This window comes from Schistocerca cancellata, chromosome 6 (genome assembly GCF_023864275.1).
Source record: "Schistocerca cancellata isolate TAMUIC-IGC-003103 chromosome 6, iqSchCanc2.1, whole genome shotgun sequence".
NCBI lineage: Eukaryota > Metazoa > Arthropoda > Insecta > Orthoptera > Acrididae > Schistocerca > Schistocerca cancellata.
This window is the reverse complement of record NC_064631.1, coordinates 251,319,191-251,338,023: the sequence shown is the minus strand read 5'-3', so window position 1 is coordinate 251,338,023 and position 18,833 is coordinate 251,319,191.

The window sequence follows — 18,833 nt, the reverse complement described above, 5'->3', positions numbered from 1 at the left end:
ACACAGTTTTAATCTGCCAGGAAGTTTCATATCAGCGCACACTCCGCTGCAGAGTGAAAATCTCATTCTGGAAACATCCCCCAGGCTGTGGCTAAGCCATGTCTCCGCAATATCCTTTCTTTCAGGAGTGCTAGTTCTGCAAGTTTCGCAGGAGAGCTTCTGTAAAGTTTGGAAGGTAGGAGACGAGGTACTGGCAGAAGTAAAGCTGTGAGTACCGGGCGTGAGTCGTGCTTCGGTAGCTCAGATGGTAGAGCACTTGCCCGCGAAAGGCAAAGGTCCCGAGTTCGAGTCTCGGTCGGGCACACAGTTTTAATCTGCCAGGAAGTTTCATATCAGCGCACACTCCGCTGCAGAGTGAAAATCTCATTCTGGAAACATCCCCCAGGCTGTGGCTAAGCCATGTCTCCGCAATATCCTTTCTTTCAGGAGTGCTAGTGCTGCAAGGTTCGCAGGAGAGCTTCTGTAAAGTTTGGAAGGTAGGAGACGAGGTACTGGCAGAAGTAAAGCTGTGAGTACCGGGCGTGAGTCGTGCTTCGGTAGCTCAGATGGTAGAGCACTTGCCCGCGAAAGGCAAAGGTCCCGAGTTCGAGTCTCGGTCGGGCACACAGTTTTAATCTGCCAGGAAGTTTCATATCAGCGCACACTCCGCTGCAGAGTGAAAATCTCATTCTGGAAACATCCCCCAGGCTGTGGCTAAGCCATGTCTCCGCAATATCCTTTCTTTCAGGAGTGCTAGTTCTGCAAGGTTCGCAGGAGAGCTTCTGTAAAGTTTGGAAGGTAGGAGACGAGGTACTGGCAGAAGTAAAGCTGTGAGTACCGGCCGTGAGTCGTGCTTCGGTAGCTCAGATGGTAGAGCACTTGCCCGCGAAAGGCAAAGGTCCCGAGTTCGAGTCTCGGTCGGGCACACAGTTTTAATCTGCCAGGAAGTTTAATATTTATTTTGTTTGAAACAGTCAACTCCATAAGCTAATGTACACAGGAAATCGGTTTTTTTAATGTAAACGTTTTCGAAACATATAATTTTTCGATACAGGTTTTTGTTGATGATCTGAAATTGCTTAAAATAAATGTAACAAATTGGAATCAGTCAATAATTTCTGGCGAGTAATAATTTGTTGCTGCCGGTAAGAAAGGCTTTGATTTTTAGTTTAATCTTGAAAACAATTACTTTCAACAGTGTATAAATAAATTTCAGATTTGATGCATATGAATCCTGTCTTGGAAATGCAGCAAATTTTTATGCATTTTGAAACATTCTTTGCGTCAGTCAACTTTGGTAGTTCTTAGCACTGTCAAACCTAAATTTCGCATTCGGTTGCAAAAGAGTACTTCTTGGTTATTCATTCAGATTTTCTGCATGATCTACATCTTAATTATCAAAGAAATTCACTATAGAAGATTGTGTCCTTCTCCTAGCAACATGCATTTTGCTATCAATCACTCACTTTATTTTTTGTTTTACTATTTGACTGACTGAACAACATTTGTGGTACATCAACCAACAGTTGGGAATTACGTGGTCTATAAAATAATTGAAAATCCATACTTGTCATTTTCCTGCATGAATGTAATATCTGCAATATGGCAAAAGTCTGTCATACGCATTGACATCACCCATGTTTTTATTATGGAGTTTAACTAATATCGCTTGTGGAAGGTCTAACTTCTTTTTCTCGTATCTGCATTAGGAGCTTATTGTCAATCTACGAGAACACTCAAAAAGTGTTATTTCGTTATAATGAACTAAATTTATGTAAATGTGGACTAATTCTCATCATCTAGAATAGTTAGCGAAGTTTAAATAAAAAATACGCAAAAGTTCAGTCTAATACTTATGCATAATGATTATAAACTTCCCGTTTTGTGCAAGCATCTATTTTCAGCATATGAGCAATTCTCATCCGAAACACTAATCTCTCTTTGCAAGTCCACATTTGTGGCCCATCGTTCTGTAAGTGGAAAAATCCACATGCTTGCGGAGAAAAAAAAACTAACGAAGGTTTACGTCTGTGGACCGAGAGAACGAAGACGTTAACGGTGAAGCGCGGAGGGGAAACTGACAAAATAAACCCGCCTCGCACATTGAGGGCTGGTGAACTGGCCAGGCTAGGTCTGCTTTTTAGGCGGTTTCTCATATCCCTCTAGATAAATATCGGTCTGCTACCCACGTCCTGCCTCAGGTACACGTTACACAAGTATTTAGAACACGTTCCCACACTTGTACACAGGAGTAACTCTGGATGCAGACACACAGAGTACACAGGTTGATCCACGCTCGCGCGCTTACCTAGTCGATGAGCACAAATATCGAATAAGGTTGTAGAAACAGCTTAGTGAAGGTAAAAAATTCTGAGTTTTTGGGCACGTCATATTCCTCCTTCATCTTCTTCAGTGCTCGACGTTTCGATCCCTCTGCTAGGATATTCTTCAGGATTCCGCTGGTACTCTTGGAGTGTCCAACTATTTAGGGAATAACGACTCATATTTTGCTATTAATGGCAATGCCACAAGGTCCTGTTTACTTACAAAAATAACCTGCATAAAACACGTTACGTTGAAGGGTAAATGCGGTCAAGTCTTATTCTTTTGTTTATTTACCATCATTTATATACCCTCTATTTGTAACGGTCTGACAGCGGCCAAACTGCCACTCATCAATCGTATCATTGTAAAAGTTTATAACATTAAAAAATTTGGAAGATGAAATTGGCGATGATGCTTATGATTGTGATCTAATGTACAGTCAAGATAGTATGGGCATGATATTTGGGATTCTGGTAACTGTGGGGAATGCGGGATTAATTATGAAGGACATTGTATGCAAAAGGGTAAAAGATGACTAGATGGGAAGAAATTAATAGATGCGTGTTAAGCTATTGGGATTCCAGCTGGACAAGGAAGGGGTGAGTTTGCCATTTGGAATGGGTTATGGTTGAAAGTAAGAGTAGACTTGAAAGTGTATTCATGGTCTTGTAGTGAAAGATGTATGAAATTACGATGGAAGCGGGCGTGAAGATTTAGGATATGAAAGGAAAGGGATTTTATATTGATGAAGGCTAAGTATCGGGCCACGGTTCTCGCAGGGGACTGTATGGTGCTGAGGCTCACGTTGGAGATAGAGGAGAGCCAATGCTTTTCTAAGTATCCGAAGAGACGTTGGTATTTAATTTACTGGTATATGATACATGTGGGAGATGGTAATGGGCTACGGAAAGCAAGGTGGAGTCATAAGTCGTTCAATGATTTGAAGAGAAGTAAAAATCTTGCGAGAAGCAGAAGACCATCTTACGTCGGTATAGGTGACGTTAGAGCAGTCAAGAGATTTGTATGTGTGGATTCGAGGCCCGTGCTGAGCCAAAAGAATCATATCAATACTTGTTTTGTAAATATAAATGCCTTTTTTGCTGCAGTGCATTTTTTGACAAACGTGTTTCTTCATTTTTTACTTGAGGCCATCTTCAGTGAGACAGTTCTTCGCATTTTTTGTTGGAATCTGCTTTTCCCCTCATCTGGTCACATGATGGAGATCGCATATGTTTATGTTCTGAACTTTTTACTTCACACTTTCCATTTTGTTTGCCCTTATTGTTGCGGTGCATTATGAGTCTTCTGTCACTAGTTATAGACATTTGGTCGAAAACTGAGGTTTAGAGGCGTCTCTAGCATGTAGCTTGTGGAAAGAAAAACTTACATACGTTTAAAGAGTTCACCTTTCTGTAAAGAATGAGATTTTAATTTTTTGACTATTGGAGCACCACAAGTATGTAAGCACTTCAAAAACATGGTTCAAATGGCTCTGAGCACTATGGGACTCAACTTCTGGGGTCATTAGTCCCCTAGAACTTAGAACTAGTTAAACCTAACTAACCTAAGGACATCACATACATCCATGCCCGAGGCAGGATTCGAACCTGCGACCGTAGCGGTCTCGCGGTTCCAGACTGCAGCGCCTAGAACCGCACGACCACTGCAGTCGGCTGTAAGCACTTCAGACAAAACGTTTGTCATCATGAGGAGACGTCACACTAAAGCCTTGTAACACCGTCTCTAGCTTTGATAATAACCTGAATTAGCGCGAGGAATAGTTCTACTAGCCGGCAGGAGTGGCCGAGAGGTTCTAGGAGCTACAGTCTGGAACCGCGAGACCGCTACGGTCGCAGGTTCGAATCCTGCCTCGGGCATGGATGTATTTGATATCCTTAGGTTAGTTAGGTTTAACTAGTTCTAAGTTCTAGGTGACTGATAACCTCAGAAGCTAAGTTCCATAGTGCTCAGAGCCATTTGAACCATATGAGTTCCAGTAGTTTCTCCATGTATGCCGTATCTAGCTGAAGCTACTTCTTTGTGACTGATTCCGCAGAGTTAGCAAATTAAAATGGATATGATGCCTGGGTGTTGATGCAAGTAGCAATAATTCATGCAGTCTTGTGATTACAGTAATTTTCATCTCCATCTCCATCTACACACATACTCCGGATGATGTGTACAGGTTGCCTGGGAAGATCGGCTCGCACACATACTATTAGGTTTAGGTGCTCAGCCGAGGGCAGAGTAACTATGACAGTGCAAACAGATGAGTGGCACACAAATATACACTTTTTTGTGCGCAGCTATACCTCAGTTGTATAGCATCTCGTTGGATGTGCTTGCTGACAGATACAACTAAGCAATGGCCTGTCAAGATGTGCGGTACTGAATACAATGCCAATAAGACTGTGTTCGTTCTGGGCGCCATACTGTCAATCAATGTGGTTAACACATGTAGCTATCTGAAAGCTAGAGGAAACTCCACTTGTAGACTAAGTCTCGCACGCTGGTGTCCACTACGAACAGCAACCGTGAAACTGTCATAGGCCAACGCTGAACGTAAACTGTCTGTTGCTGCCTGTAGCCACCGCTTATCACAACGCTGAAGTCTTTTGGAAATAGGAAATTTGTGGTAAAGTTTTATGAGACCAAACTGCTGAGATCACCGGTCCCTAGGCTTACACACTACTTAATCGAACTTAAACTGACCTACGCTAAGGACAACACACACCCATGCCCGAGGGAGGACCCAGTCCTCTGCCGTGGGGGAAGGGGTTGGGAGGGGGCCGAGAGCCGCGCGAACCGTGGCAAGGCGCCCCTGACAGCGCGACTACCCTGCGCGGCGCGAAGTCCACCTCATTGGCGTCAGCGCGGAGGGGCCTGACTGGACTGCGCTCGTGACTGGTAGCAAACATCTAAGCGCCACCCGTGGCAGCTGTCGGGATCTGTCTCAGCTCATCATTGGCGAGGACACAACACCGTAAGCTACAATACAGCACAGTACCCTGTACCACTATTAGTCATTTCCTTTCCTGTTCCACTTGCAGTTACAGCGAGGGAGAAACGACTACCTATATGCGTTCATATGCGCCCCAATTTCCCTTATCCTCGTCGTTCTTATGTGAAATGTACGTTGGTGGGAATAGAATCGTTCTGCAGTCTGCTTCAAATTCCGGTTCTCTAAATTTTCTCAGTAGTGTTCCTCGGAAACAGCCACGCCTTTCCTCCAGGTATTCCCATGTGAGTTCCCATCTTGAAAGACAGGAGTGTTTGCACCATAAAGTTGGAGATATAGTGTAAAGAACAGCACTTAATCACCGAGAATCAAGTAGTAAATATTCTTATTCATAATCGCAGTAAACTGAATCATTACATTTGGGTTATGGTAAGACGCAGAATCATCTTCCCCCTGAACTATACAACTTCAACCGGCAGAGTGGCTATGAACTTGTTGTCAGCAGCGTGGAATCGAGCAGTCGACGGCGAGAACACAGAGAAACTCTCTGAATTGTTTTACGGTCCTACGGTTACAGTGGCGCCACCAGCGCAGTCAAGGACACAATGGCTGGCAGTAGCATGACGTACGCCGACTAAATACCGTCTGTGGGCTACACTGTCATAAAAGTGGTTGCCAGACACTCTGTTGTTCTTTACGAAGGAGGATTTCGTCGAAATCTTGAAGTTTACCCAGTTTTGACGCGACACATAAACCGCAAATATTTCATATGTATTTTATTTTGTTCTTCTACAGGTATGATTAACTCTACAGATGAAACAGAGATGAAATCTTAAGACATAACTACCCCCTTTTATGGGTTCTTTTGCAGGCCGCGGTGGTCTCGCGGTTAAGGCGCTCAGTCCGGAACCGCGCGACTGCTACGGTCGCAGGTTCGAATCCTGCCTCGGGCATGGATGTGTGTGATGTCCTTCGGTTAGTTAGGTTTAAGTAGTTCTAAGTTCTAGGGGACTGATGTCCACAGTAGTTAAGTCCCATAGTGCTGACAGCCATTTTTTTATGGGTTCTCGTCCTCCATCGGCTCCTTTCCCCCCTCCCCCCTTCGTTTTTCCTCGCCTTTCCCCCCCTCTTTTTCTTTCCCATCATCTGTCCAGGTTCCCCCCGTCTGCCCTCAGCTGTGGTATGTCATATTTTCCAACTTCTTAGTGCAGTGTTCAAGTGAATGTTCAGTGTTGCTCGTCTTTCCAAAGTGTTGCGAACAGAAATCATGCTGTCGCTGGGTGAGAATTTTATGTCTCTTGCGAACAGAAACCAGACTGTCGCCGTGTTTTTTAAATGTCTGTCTATTATTTTACCTGTCCGCTTCATATGTATTTTATTAGCATCACCATCCCTTTGTTCAATGTTTTAAGTTCCACGATTTTCCGCCATGTTACCATGTAGGTCTCCGATTTTATCGCCTATTTTTATTATTTATTATCTTCATCTTTTTAAAACAAATTCTGTAGGCTGTAGAGCGGCGTACTAAGCTGCTGCCAGCCCGCCCCCTTTAGGGGGAATCGAAACTCAGTAAAGAAAAAAAAATTAAGACATAACTATGTTTTTTCTTCTTCTGCATGCCAGTTTAAGTATATTTTCATCTTCCGACTGCAGAAGACAGATGCATTCCAGAGTTATTGAATTCATTTGGAAATAAAAGGAAACGAAACACCAAGACCATTAATTTTACAGAAATGAACCGCGTTCGTATCCGCGATGTGATATTTCGATTCTTGGTTTTCGTTTCGCTACATTGGTCCTGTCCTGCACAACAGCGAAGTTGCCTTAGTAAATATTTTTTCCTACAATATAATTGTGGGTGACATTTCGCTTGACACGTAAAACAATCGTAAGTCGTGCTCTCGGGCATTTCAGGTGAACACAACAAATATTTCGTGAATCGCTTTAATGTGTTTAAGCTTTATTCACTGTTTGGGAGATGTAGCTCGTTTTCTGATAATATGACGTTGTCAGCAATTCGACTATTGAAGTAACAAGCAGAAAACTGTGTAGTACTTTGCCGTGTCCGAATTTGGAAGGCGACAGTAAGTGTCTAAATTATTTATAACTTTGATCTGATGAGAGTAAGAACGAAAAGCTGTAATCATTTTAATACGCTAATAGATCATTCAACCTTCACGCCAGCTAACTGCCTAAAGATGCAGTGCGACAAACATCATCTACTATTCACTATCAGACCCCTTCTATCACAAGATTCATCCTCCCACCTAATTTCGCTCCTGGATTCGGGAGATTTATTTGAGGGGGAAGACTAGATTGTTTGCTAAGAGTTTTCTCTGAACACAGCGCAGCAGTGTTTCCTGTCATAAAAGTTTGAGTTTCTCCAAAAGTATCGGTAATTCATATTTGTTATCCTGTACGAGGCGGCCATTTATCGGCGACATTTTTACTTCCTCTTTCGTTTTCATCGCCTTGGGGATCCTGTGACGGATGGGTGAGTCGAGGCGAAACGGCAGTTCTGGGACTTGCTATTCCCCACATACATCAATATCCGCTGCACAGGTAGCGGGTTCGTCGGCGTCCGGCAACGTTGTATCAGTTGTACTGAGTGTGTGTAACAAGTTTTTTTTCTATTTCGTATTTTGTAGGTTGATGTTTAGTTGCCGTTTGTATCACAGCAAAAAGCGAGCCGGAGTGGTATTTGATTGACTGGACCCGCAAATAGGAACGGCATTGCACAAGGCACTTAAGCCACCGAAGCGGAATTTTATGAAGGCTTCTGTAACAGCTGATGGTCTCTTCTCTGCTCCATCCTTCTCCATCTGAGCTGATGAGACGACATAACGAATAGGGCGAATGTCACAGAAAAAGAAATTAACTTATGAGAACATGGTTCATTTGCTGGATGTTTTCACTCTTTTTTTAGATATTGGCATGAACAACCAGATCCAAATATTCCATCTTCCAACTTGTTAGCTGATTATTTCTATGTAATACAGTAGTAATATCCTTTACTATAACACATGTTAAAGTGTTGTCAGCTGTAAGTAAATCGGTGATAGTTTCAGTATTTTGACGATTTATCGTTATTTTTGGCTTCGCATACATCAGACTAAGGCAATTTAATGGTATCTGTTTAGTTGAGCCGTTCTCAAATGTAGTGCAGATACGTAGTGTATGCAATGATGCTAAACTGACAATAATGCCTACGCCTCTCAATGGAAAAGGCCACCAATTACATGACAACATGCAGAGTTTATGGGAAAATGTCTTCTGATTAATATTATAGCGTAATAAAGGCTAATTTACTGGTGGAACTAGAAAACAGTTTAATGGTACTCCTCTCCGCGCGGGATTAGCCGAGCGGTCTAAGGCGCTGCAGTTATGGACTGTGCGGTTGGTCCCGGCGGAGGTTCGAGTCCTCCCTCGGGCATGGGCGTATGTGTTTGTCCTTAGGATAATTTACGTTAAGTAGTGTGTAAGCTTAGGGACTGATGACCTTAGCAGTTAAGTCCCATAAAATTACACACACATTTGAACATTTCGTTTTTTTAATGGTACTCATCCTTCTAGCAAAATGACTTCTGCTGGAAGTGTCTACTGGGCGTAATGTGTGGAGAGGGTCCACGAAGACAGTTCTGTTCTAGCCAAAACTATTGTCAACAAGGTAAATATACAGACGACTTTTTATGGCAGGAAGGAGCTCTCCGAACTGCTAACTTACATGGTAACACGTAACATTGTCCGATGAATCTACTGGCACACTGAACTCTGCTACATGATGAGTTTACGAATGAAGAAGACCCTAAGAAATATCAAAGCCAGATGGTGTTCTTCTAATTCTGAAACATGGTAAATAGCCATACTCATGTAGTTAGTTGATTCATTAACAGTGAATGAAAAAGCAACTGGTTAGGTCAGTGATATTATTTTTGGTGATACCATTCATTCAGAGACGCAAGCATAATTTTCAGTTTTGCATCACCTGTGTTGGTATTTCCCCTACACTCACGACTTAGAACACGATGATCTTCTGAATGAAATAACACGTATTATAAGCCTTCCACAATAGACGCTTTGCGCTCTTATCCACCCGTAACGGCTTACAGCGAAGAAATATTCAATACAAGGAAACAGTTTCACTAAAAGATTTGGTACAAAATCTCATCGACTGTTATTCATCTTTTATATACGGCGAGCTCCAAAGGAATTTAGCGAGAGTACACAATGCAAAATTCAATGCAGATATGCGCAAAGCTATTTACTGCTGTGGGGGAGAAATCTTCTTAGCTGTTGTTGCTCGGAAACATAATCATCTAAAAAACATGGGACTAATTGCACAGTGGCGTTCTGTGACAGTGCATCGTGAAACGAGAAACTGCGAGAAGTAAAAACGCAAATTCTTCATTCTTGTGACCGTAGTGTCCGTAATTGCTTTATAATTCTTGAGGGTATTTTGTTCTATCGTTGCAACTAAAAAATGCGTGATATTTTCACCAAATGCGTTTCGCTTTATTGATGTCTGTAATTAAGTTATATACAATTGATTTGCCTTTAGATGGAAAAACAGTTCTTTCTGAATAGGTTGATTTGCACTTGCGATGATTTTTCGGCTGATTTCTCGCTTACATCGGGAAATGCCGTCTGCTAGCATATCGTTGTTTTTCTGTGTTAGACACTGGTAATAATGGTCTGATTTTTAGATGTTCTGCAGCACTATGCATTTCTTGTGTTTTTCATAAAACACTCTTATGCACACCACTGTATTCTGTTTGTTTTTGTACTTCAAGTAGGTGTTGTCGCTTGTGTTTTGTAGTGTTGTCAACATAACCTTTCCGCTACTTTGTCTTTGACCTACAACATTTATTTAAAATTAGATTATTGTATGTGTGTAATTCTATTTAATTATCTACTGTGTGAGAGTAAGAGAAGAGAAAAAATAGCAAATAGCAATAGAGGATTTTTCATTTATTTTAGGGTTGGGGGAAACCATAATGAGGGGACGTAAGTATATAGCAGTGTGATGAAGTGTGAGTTAGTGGAGAAGGTGAAGAGCGAGAAGTGAAATGAAACTGTCAATGGGGGGAATTGTGGTTAAGGATGGAAAAGGCACTTTTCTTTTCGTATAATTTCGTCAATTATTCTATATATAATATGGTTTCCAATATTTATCTGGTCATCGAGCAACTGTTTACTTTGCATTAATGCTTTTTGCATGTGGAAATTTTCTTGGAAAGGGTGGAGGTGTCTACTCTTTTTTACGATATTCATATCGTTTTCAATGTTACTTGGTCGATGGTGATTTCTTTTATATGATCCGCAAATGTTGAATGATATGTACCGTATTTAAATGCTCTCATGTGTTCTTTATATTTTGCGTCGAGTGTCCTGCCAGTCATTCCAGTGTATACGTTCTCACTATCTCTGCAACTGAGCTGATAGATACCACATTGGTATCTGTCTGGTTTTGATTTCATTTTTGAGATGTACTTCTGTATGGAACTGTTTGTTTTGTAAGCAATGTTTATGCCTTGTTTTTTAGTACTTATTTTATGACTGAATTTGTTGTGGTAGGTCATTGTATGCCTTTCTTGTTGTAGTGTAAGTCGCACAAATTAGTGTGGTTTGGTTATTTTTTCATTATTTGTCTCTTTATTATTTTGGTTAGTTTGTCTACCATTGTTTCTTTGTGTCCATTTTTAATGCTATTTGTTTTATAATGGCTAACTCTTTCTGGTAATCATAAGTGTTTAAGGGTATCCTTTTCAGCCTGTATAACATGTATCTGACTGCTACTTGTTCGTGGTTCTATGGGTGGTTTGAAGCTGCATTTAAGATAATGTCACTTGTTATGGGTTTTCTGTATGTGTCAAATGTGTGTTTATTATTGTCTTTTCTTATGGTTATGTCTAAAAATTTGAGTGTGTTTTCCTGTTCTTCTTCTGTTGTTTCTGTTGTGAACTTCATGTGTTTTCTTTACAGTATTTATGTTTTAGTGTAGTTCCTGTATTCTGTTTCTAGGTTCATCTACCATGCATATTATGTCATCCATGTATCTGAACCAGTAGATGACGATGTAGCTTTTCTTTGTTATTATGTCTTCAGATGTTAATTTTTCTATGTGATTAATGAAAATGTTGGCTAATGTTCCTGAAATAGGTGAGCCCTTGGGTAAACCTTCTTCTTGTATGTAGTACTCTTGATTTAATCCAAAATACTTTTATTGTGTTATTAACTGTAATAATTTTATTGTTTCATCTGTGTGTTCATGAGGTAGCTGGATGTGTGTTTTCAGGTTTTCTTCAACTATTTTTATGGTTTCATTAACAGGGATGCAACTGCACTTACTTTCTGCATCAAAAGAGAGCAATGTTGCTGTGTCAGGAATTTTAGTGTCTTTTATATATTCTACCAGTTGAGAGATCAGTCTGATTGTCCCGTCATTTTCTAGTTTATAATACTGGCTGAGATGTGACTGCAATTTTTGATAGTATGTATGTTGGAGCTGCTCTGAAATCTACTACTGGATTGACTGGACAAATTTCTTTGTGGATCTTTGATTTACATCTCATGTCGGGGGCTTGAGAGATTTTTTTGTACAAGCCTCTCTTTCTCTCTCCATCTGTAAAAGTATACTCTACGTTTTTGAGTTTGTTTTTAACATGGGTATGAAATCTGTTAGTTGCGTTCGATTTTAACATTTTTATATTGTTTTTGCTGATGAATTCTTCTGTTTTCTCTATGTCAGTGAAGACAGACATCTCCTCTCTTTCAAGTAAAATTTCCTTGTACAAAAAGCATTAACACAAAATAAAATGTTGCTCAATGACCAGATAAATATGGCAAACCGGACTCTATATAAAAAAATTGATGAAATTACATGATAAAGAAAAGGCATTTTTCCATCCTTCACCTCTCCCCACCCCCCCCCCCCCCCCCACACACACACATTGACAGTTTCATTTCACTTCTCGCTCCTCACCTTCTCCTCTAACTCACACTCCATCAGACTGCTAAATACTAATGTCCATTCATCATGGTTTCCTCCTCCCCTATAAAATATAAATAAAAAAATTCGTCCATCGCTATTCCTTCTCCACTCTTACTCTTACATTGTACACAAGTACACAGAATCATATTTAAATAGAATTATACACGTACAATAATTAATTTTTTTTATGTTGTAGGCCAAGGAGAAAGTACTGGAAAGGTTATGTTGCCAACACTACAAATCACAAACAACAACACATACTCGAAGTACAAAAACAAACGGAATAGAGTGATGTGCATAAACGTGTGTTCTGAAAAATATAAGTAATGCATAGTGCTGCAGAACATCTAAAAATTAGACAAAAATATTCAGTATCTAACACAGAAAAACAACGATGTTCTAGCAGACGGCGTTTCCCGATTTAAGCGAGAAATCAGCCGAAAAATCGCAGTAAGTACAAATAATCTATTCTTAGCGAACTGTTTTTCTGTCTACTGGCAAATCAAAATGTAGAAATCTTCATTACAGACCACTAATGATGCCGTACCTCAATAAAGACAAAAGCGTCTGCTGAAAAAATTCATGCATTTTTGTAGCTGCAACGACAGAACAAAAATACCCTCAAGAAAGTATAAACGCAAGCATGAAAATCCGCTGTTTGGTCAAAACACGGAGAAATTTTAACTTTCAACTTAGTTTCTGCAGACGACGACAGCAACAAAATGGTGTGACACAAAGTTGCAGAATCGTAAAATGAATAAGTGCCTGTGAAGAAATGTAATCAACTGCTTAAGACGTTCATGTTCGGAGAAATTCCTTCCACGTTTTATAAAATTTAGTAGCAGCTTATGTCAGGAAATATAATTATTTGCATTTTCCAGACACGAAATGGTGTAGATAATGTCAGATTTACTGATATTTTGATGATTTTCGGCGTAAAACTAGTTTCGCTGATACCATCTTGTCTGTGAATAAAAGCCCAATCTTTGGCATCAAGAAGAATGTGCTAAGGCTGTTGGTGTACACACTCGATTCAGAACCAAGACACCCTGTTGCCTTTCCGTTTAAGATTAGATTAGATTAGATTAATACTAGTTCCATGGATCATGAATACGATATTTCGTAATGATGTGGAACGAGTCAAATTTTCCAATACAAGACATAATTAAGTTAATTTAACAACATACTTAAGTTAATATAACAACTTTTTCATTTTTGTGTTTTTTTATTTATTTTTTTATTAATATTTTTTTGTTGTTTTTTTTTCAATTTATATCTAAAAATTCCTCTATGGAGTAGAAGGAGTTGTCATTCAGAAATTCTTTTAATTTCTTCTTAAATACTTGTTGGTTATCTGTCAGACTTTTGATACTATTTGGTAAGTGACCAAAGACTTTAGTGCCAGTATAATTCACCCCTTTCTGTGCCAAAGTTAGATTTAATCTTGAATAGTGAAGATCATCCTTTCTCCTAGTATTGTAGTTATGCACACTGCTATTGCTTTTGAATTGGGTTTGGTTGTTAATAACAAATTTCATAAGAGAGTATATATACTGAGAAGCTACTGTGAATATCCCTAGATCCTTAAATAAATGTCTGCAGGATGATCTTGGGTGGACTCCAGCTATTATTCTGATTACACGCTTTTGTGCAATAAATACATTATTCCTCAGTGATGAATTACCCCAAAATATGATGCCATATGAAAGCAACGAGTGAAAATAGGCGTAGTAAGCTAATTTACTAAGATGTTTATCACCAAAATTTGCAATGATCATTGCATAAGTAGCTGAACTCAAACGTTTCAGTAGATCATCAATGTGTTTCTTCCAATTTAATCTCTCATCAATGGACACACCTAAAAATTTGGAATATTCTACCTTAGCTATATGCTTCTGATTAAGGTCTATATTTATTAATGGCATCATACCATTCACTGTACAGAACTGTATGTACTGTGTCTTATCAAAATTCAGTGAGAGTCCGTTTACAAGGAACCACTTAGTAATTTTCTGAAAGACAGTATTGACAATTTCATCAGTTAAGTCTTGTTTGTCAGGTGTGATTACTATACTTGTATCATCAGCAAAGAGAACTAACTTTGCCTCTTCATGAATATAGAATGGCAAGTCATTAATATATATTAAGAACAACAAAGGACCCAAGACTGACCCTTGTGGAACCCCATTCTTGATAATTCCCCAGTTTGAGGAATGTGCTGATCTTTGCATATTATGAGAACTACTGATTTCAACTTTCTGCACTCTTCCAGTTAGGTACGAATTAAACCATTTGTGCACTGTCCCACTCATGCCACAGTACTTGAGCTTATCTAGCAGAATTTCATGATTTACACAATCAAAAGCCTTTGAGAGATCACAAAAAATCCCAATGGGTGGTGTTCGGTTATTCAGATCATTCAAAATTTGATTGGTGAAAGCATATATGGCATTTTCTGTTGAAAAACCTTTCTGGAAACCAAACTGACATTTTGTTAGTACTTGTTTGTTACAGATATGTGAAGCTACTCTTGAATACATTACTTTCTCAAAAATTTTGGATAAAGCTGTTAGAAGGGAGATTGGACGGTAATTGTTGACATCAGATCTATCCCCCTTTTTATGCAAAGGTATAACAATAGCATATTTCAGTCTATCAGGGAAAATGCCCTGTTCCAGAGAGCTATTACACAGGTGGCTGAGAATCTTACTTATCTGTTGAGAACAAGCTTTTAGTATTTTGCTGGAAATGCCATCAATTCCATGTGAGTTTTTGCTTTTAAGCAAGTTTATTATTTTCCTAATTTCAGAGGGAGAAGTGGGTGAGATTTCAATTGTATCAAATTGCATAGGTATGGCCTCTTTCATTAACAGCCTAGCATCTTCTAATGAACACCTGGATCCTACTATATCCACAACATTTAGAAAATAATTATTAAAAATATTTTCAACTTCTGACTTTTTGTTCATAAAGTTTTCATTCAATTTGATGGTAATACTGTCTTCCTGTGCTCTTGGTTGACCTGTTTCTCTTTTAATAATACTCCAAATTGTTTTAATTTTATTATCAGAGTTGCTGATTTCAGACATGATACACATACTTCTGGATTTTTTAATAACTTTTCTTAATATAACACAGTAGTTTTTATAATGTTTGATAGTTTCTGGGTCACTACTCTTTCTTGCCGTCAGATACATTTCCCTTTTCCGGTTACAAGATATTTTTATACCCTTAGTAAGCCATGGTTTGTTACAAGGTTTCTTACGAGTATATTTAACTATTTTCTTGGGGAAGCAGTTTTCAAATGCATTTACAAAAATGTCATAAAATAAATTATATTTTAAATTGGCATCAGGTTCACGGTACACCTCATCCCAGTCTAACTGCTGTAGGCTTTCCCTGAAATTTGCAATTGTTAAATCGTTGACTGAACGTACTACTTTGGAGGACCATTTAGTATTGCTGAATGGAGCTATGTCATATATTGTAACTAGCTGTGCACCATGATCAGAAAGACGATTCTCAACAGGCTGAGCATTTATCTGGTTAAACTTATCTTGGTCTATAAAGAAGTTATCTATCAGTGAGCTGCTATCCTTTACCACCCGAGTAGGAAAATCAATAACGGGTGTCAAATTGAAAGAACCGAGTAATACTTCAAAGTCATTTTTCCTATTACCCTCTTTCAGAGAATCTACATTGAAGTCCCCACAAATAATAATTTGCTTCCCCCTGTCTGACAGATAGCACAACAAGGAGTCCAAATTTTTCTGAAACAGATGAAAATTTCCTGATGGGGACCTATATACAGTTACAATTATAAATGTGCCTTTATTTAATTTAAGCTCACAGGCACATGTTTCTATATGTTTCTCTACACAAAACTTTTTTGTTTCTATACTTTTTGCACAATGATGACTTTTGACATATATGGCAACTCCTCCTTTCTCCATATTTTCTCTCATTACATGTGCAGAGAGCTTATATCCACTTACATTTACCTTATCCATATCAGTAACAATGTGATGCTCAGACAGGCATAGTATATCTATTTCATCCTCAGCTTCTAAATCTTCTAAACAAACCAGAAGCTCATCTATTTTATTCTATAAACTCCCAATATTTTGATGAAATATACTTACATTATTTTTAATTATACTTTTATGAGAACCTTTCCTTATTCTAACATTTGCAGTACTCTCCTGTCTGAGTTTCTCATTGTGCTTAGGCCTAGTTGCTATACCAGTGGTCACATGGTGTTCAGAGAGGCAGATTATGTCAACTGGGTTGGGTGACTTTAATTCATCAATGCAATTACCTAGGACTGAGATACAACTTGGTGGCGATAAAATTTCTGGTGATTGGTAAAAATTTATAATTGACAGCTGTGATTGGTGATCCAATATGCTAGAATTGTGCTGTTTAATTTCTTTCCTAAACTGAAGATTTGTTTCAATTCTGACCTCTCGTAGAACTTGACATCTTTCTGTCCTACCTATCCTAAAAAAGGTGCTGCTCCAACACCTGTAACCACTGGTATTTTACCATTCATGGCAGTGCCTCCCCCCCTTAAATTTCCTGCTATTACCCCAGCCAGTTTCCCCTTCCCTTTCCTGTTGAGATGTAGGCCGTGCCTGGTATAGTCCCACCTACTGAGAGAATCAACAGGAACCACACTAATATGAGCCCCCACACCCGACCCAAGCAGCCGTTCCAACTCCAAATTAACTCTCCCAACAGAAGAGTTCAAATGAGGCCGGTCATGGCGTCTCAGGACAGATACAAATTCAACACTGGTGTGTCTCGATGCCGACGCAATCTTTACCAGGTCACACTCTATACTGTATCCAGGATCTCTGTCGATGCTGTTCCCTGGCCCTCCCACAATAACCACGGTGTCTTCCCTGGTAAATCCTTTACAGAGTGAACCTAAATCCTCTGTCACCTGATCCAGACTAGCACTTGGTTTGAAAAAATTTGTGACCTGGTATTCTGGTCCTAATTCCTCCTGCAGAAGTTGGCCTACACCTCTGGCATGAGAACTGCCTAACAACAAAACTTTCTTCCTTTTCAATGGCTTTCCTACATTCTTTTTCAATTTCCTATTGAAAGTTTGTTGTGTCCTGTCTACACCTACCTCTGCTTGAGGCTCATCAGTTTCTAACTGAAGCAACAGGTCAAACTTATTTTTGACATTCACCACAAAACTGTCAGACTTAGTTCTAGGCCTGTTCCTTCTGCTACCTGTTGCTACTTCCCACCTCTCTTTGCCCTTCTCCCTCCTTAACATGTCCAGATCTTCCCTAGCCTGATCTAGCTCAGCCTGAAGAGCAGCAATTTTCCCCTCCTGTTCCACTATCTTCCTATCTCTGCTGCAAATCCTACATAACCACTGATGAGCCTGATCCACTTTCCCGACACCCACGCCACTGCAGTCCCCCCAGTGAAAAAAACTACTGCATCCATCACACCAAATCCCGGAACTAACAATTCTACGGCAAGTCTGGCACTTCTCACTCATGGCAAAAATAATACTTTAGCTAGAATAAATCAATTAAATTACCGAAAATCAAAAAAGACGTTAAAAGAATTAAGCCTATTCACAAATGTATATAAGCAAGTTTCTGATTTAAAATTCCGCTGTTTTTCTGAGATCTGTATTAAAACAATGAAGGTATACGCTATTTATTTTATATTTCACTCGATGGAATGAAAAAAAGGACAATTAAACGAGATACTTTAACTTTGATTCTCCAAAAACGTTACGAGAATTAGGCCTATAAACAAATGTATATAAGCAAGTTTCTGATATAAAGTTACGCTGTTTTTCTGAAATCTGTATTAAAACAATGAAGTTATACGCTATTTACGGTAGTTTACTTATTTGTTACCGAGAAATTAGTTAAATTACCGTGATACAAGAAACAAACATGATTACAAAATTTAAGGCTAAGCGCGACTTCGCGAAGTTACGATCTTTTCGTGTTTTCTGAAAAAATACGCAAAGAAAAGTCAAACCTTTAACGGCAAGACTAAATGATACACTAATGCATGTATTTAATTTGTTGTCGGCGTTAAACTAAATTATATTCCTGTCTAAATCACTTAACTTTCTGGAAATGGTTTCTGGCGTCACTTACTCGGCGGCCATCTTGGTTCTTCGAGAGTGTACAACGAATAAGCTGATTTTTAATAATCATCCTTTTGTTACAATTCTTCTTCCTCTTCTTCCTTTTTACTTCTTCTTTACCATTTCTCTTGGAGTTGGATGTTCTAGTTTCGTTACGACATTCTAAACGAATCTCTGCTGTTTCATAGTGCAGATCCATGGTTTTCTAGTCGCTCTTTATCGTCCTACTCCATGTATTCGTTGGGCTTCTGGGACCTTATTTAGGTTTTTTTATGTCAAGTACTGTTGCTGTCATATGGTTTGCTTGATTACGTACGAGTAGCCCGTACAGGCGAAGCGATTCTCTGCAAGTTTCTCCTTTGTGTTTGGCACCTTAAACTAGCCTTGGATGTGGTGCTTTCTCATTTTGTCTTTTAGGGCCACTCCTGACAATGTTAGCGTCCTCGCCT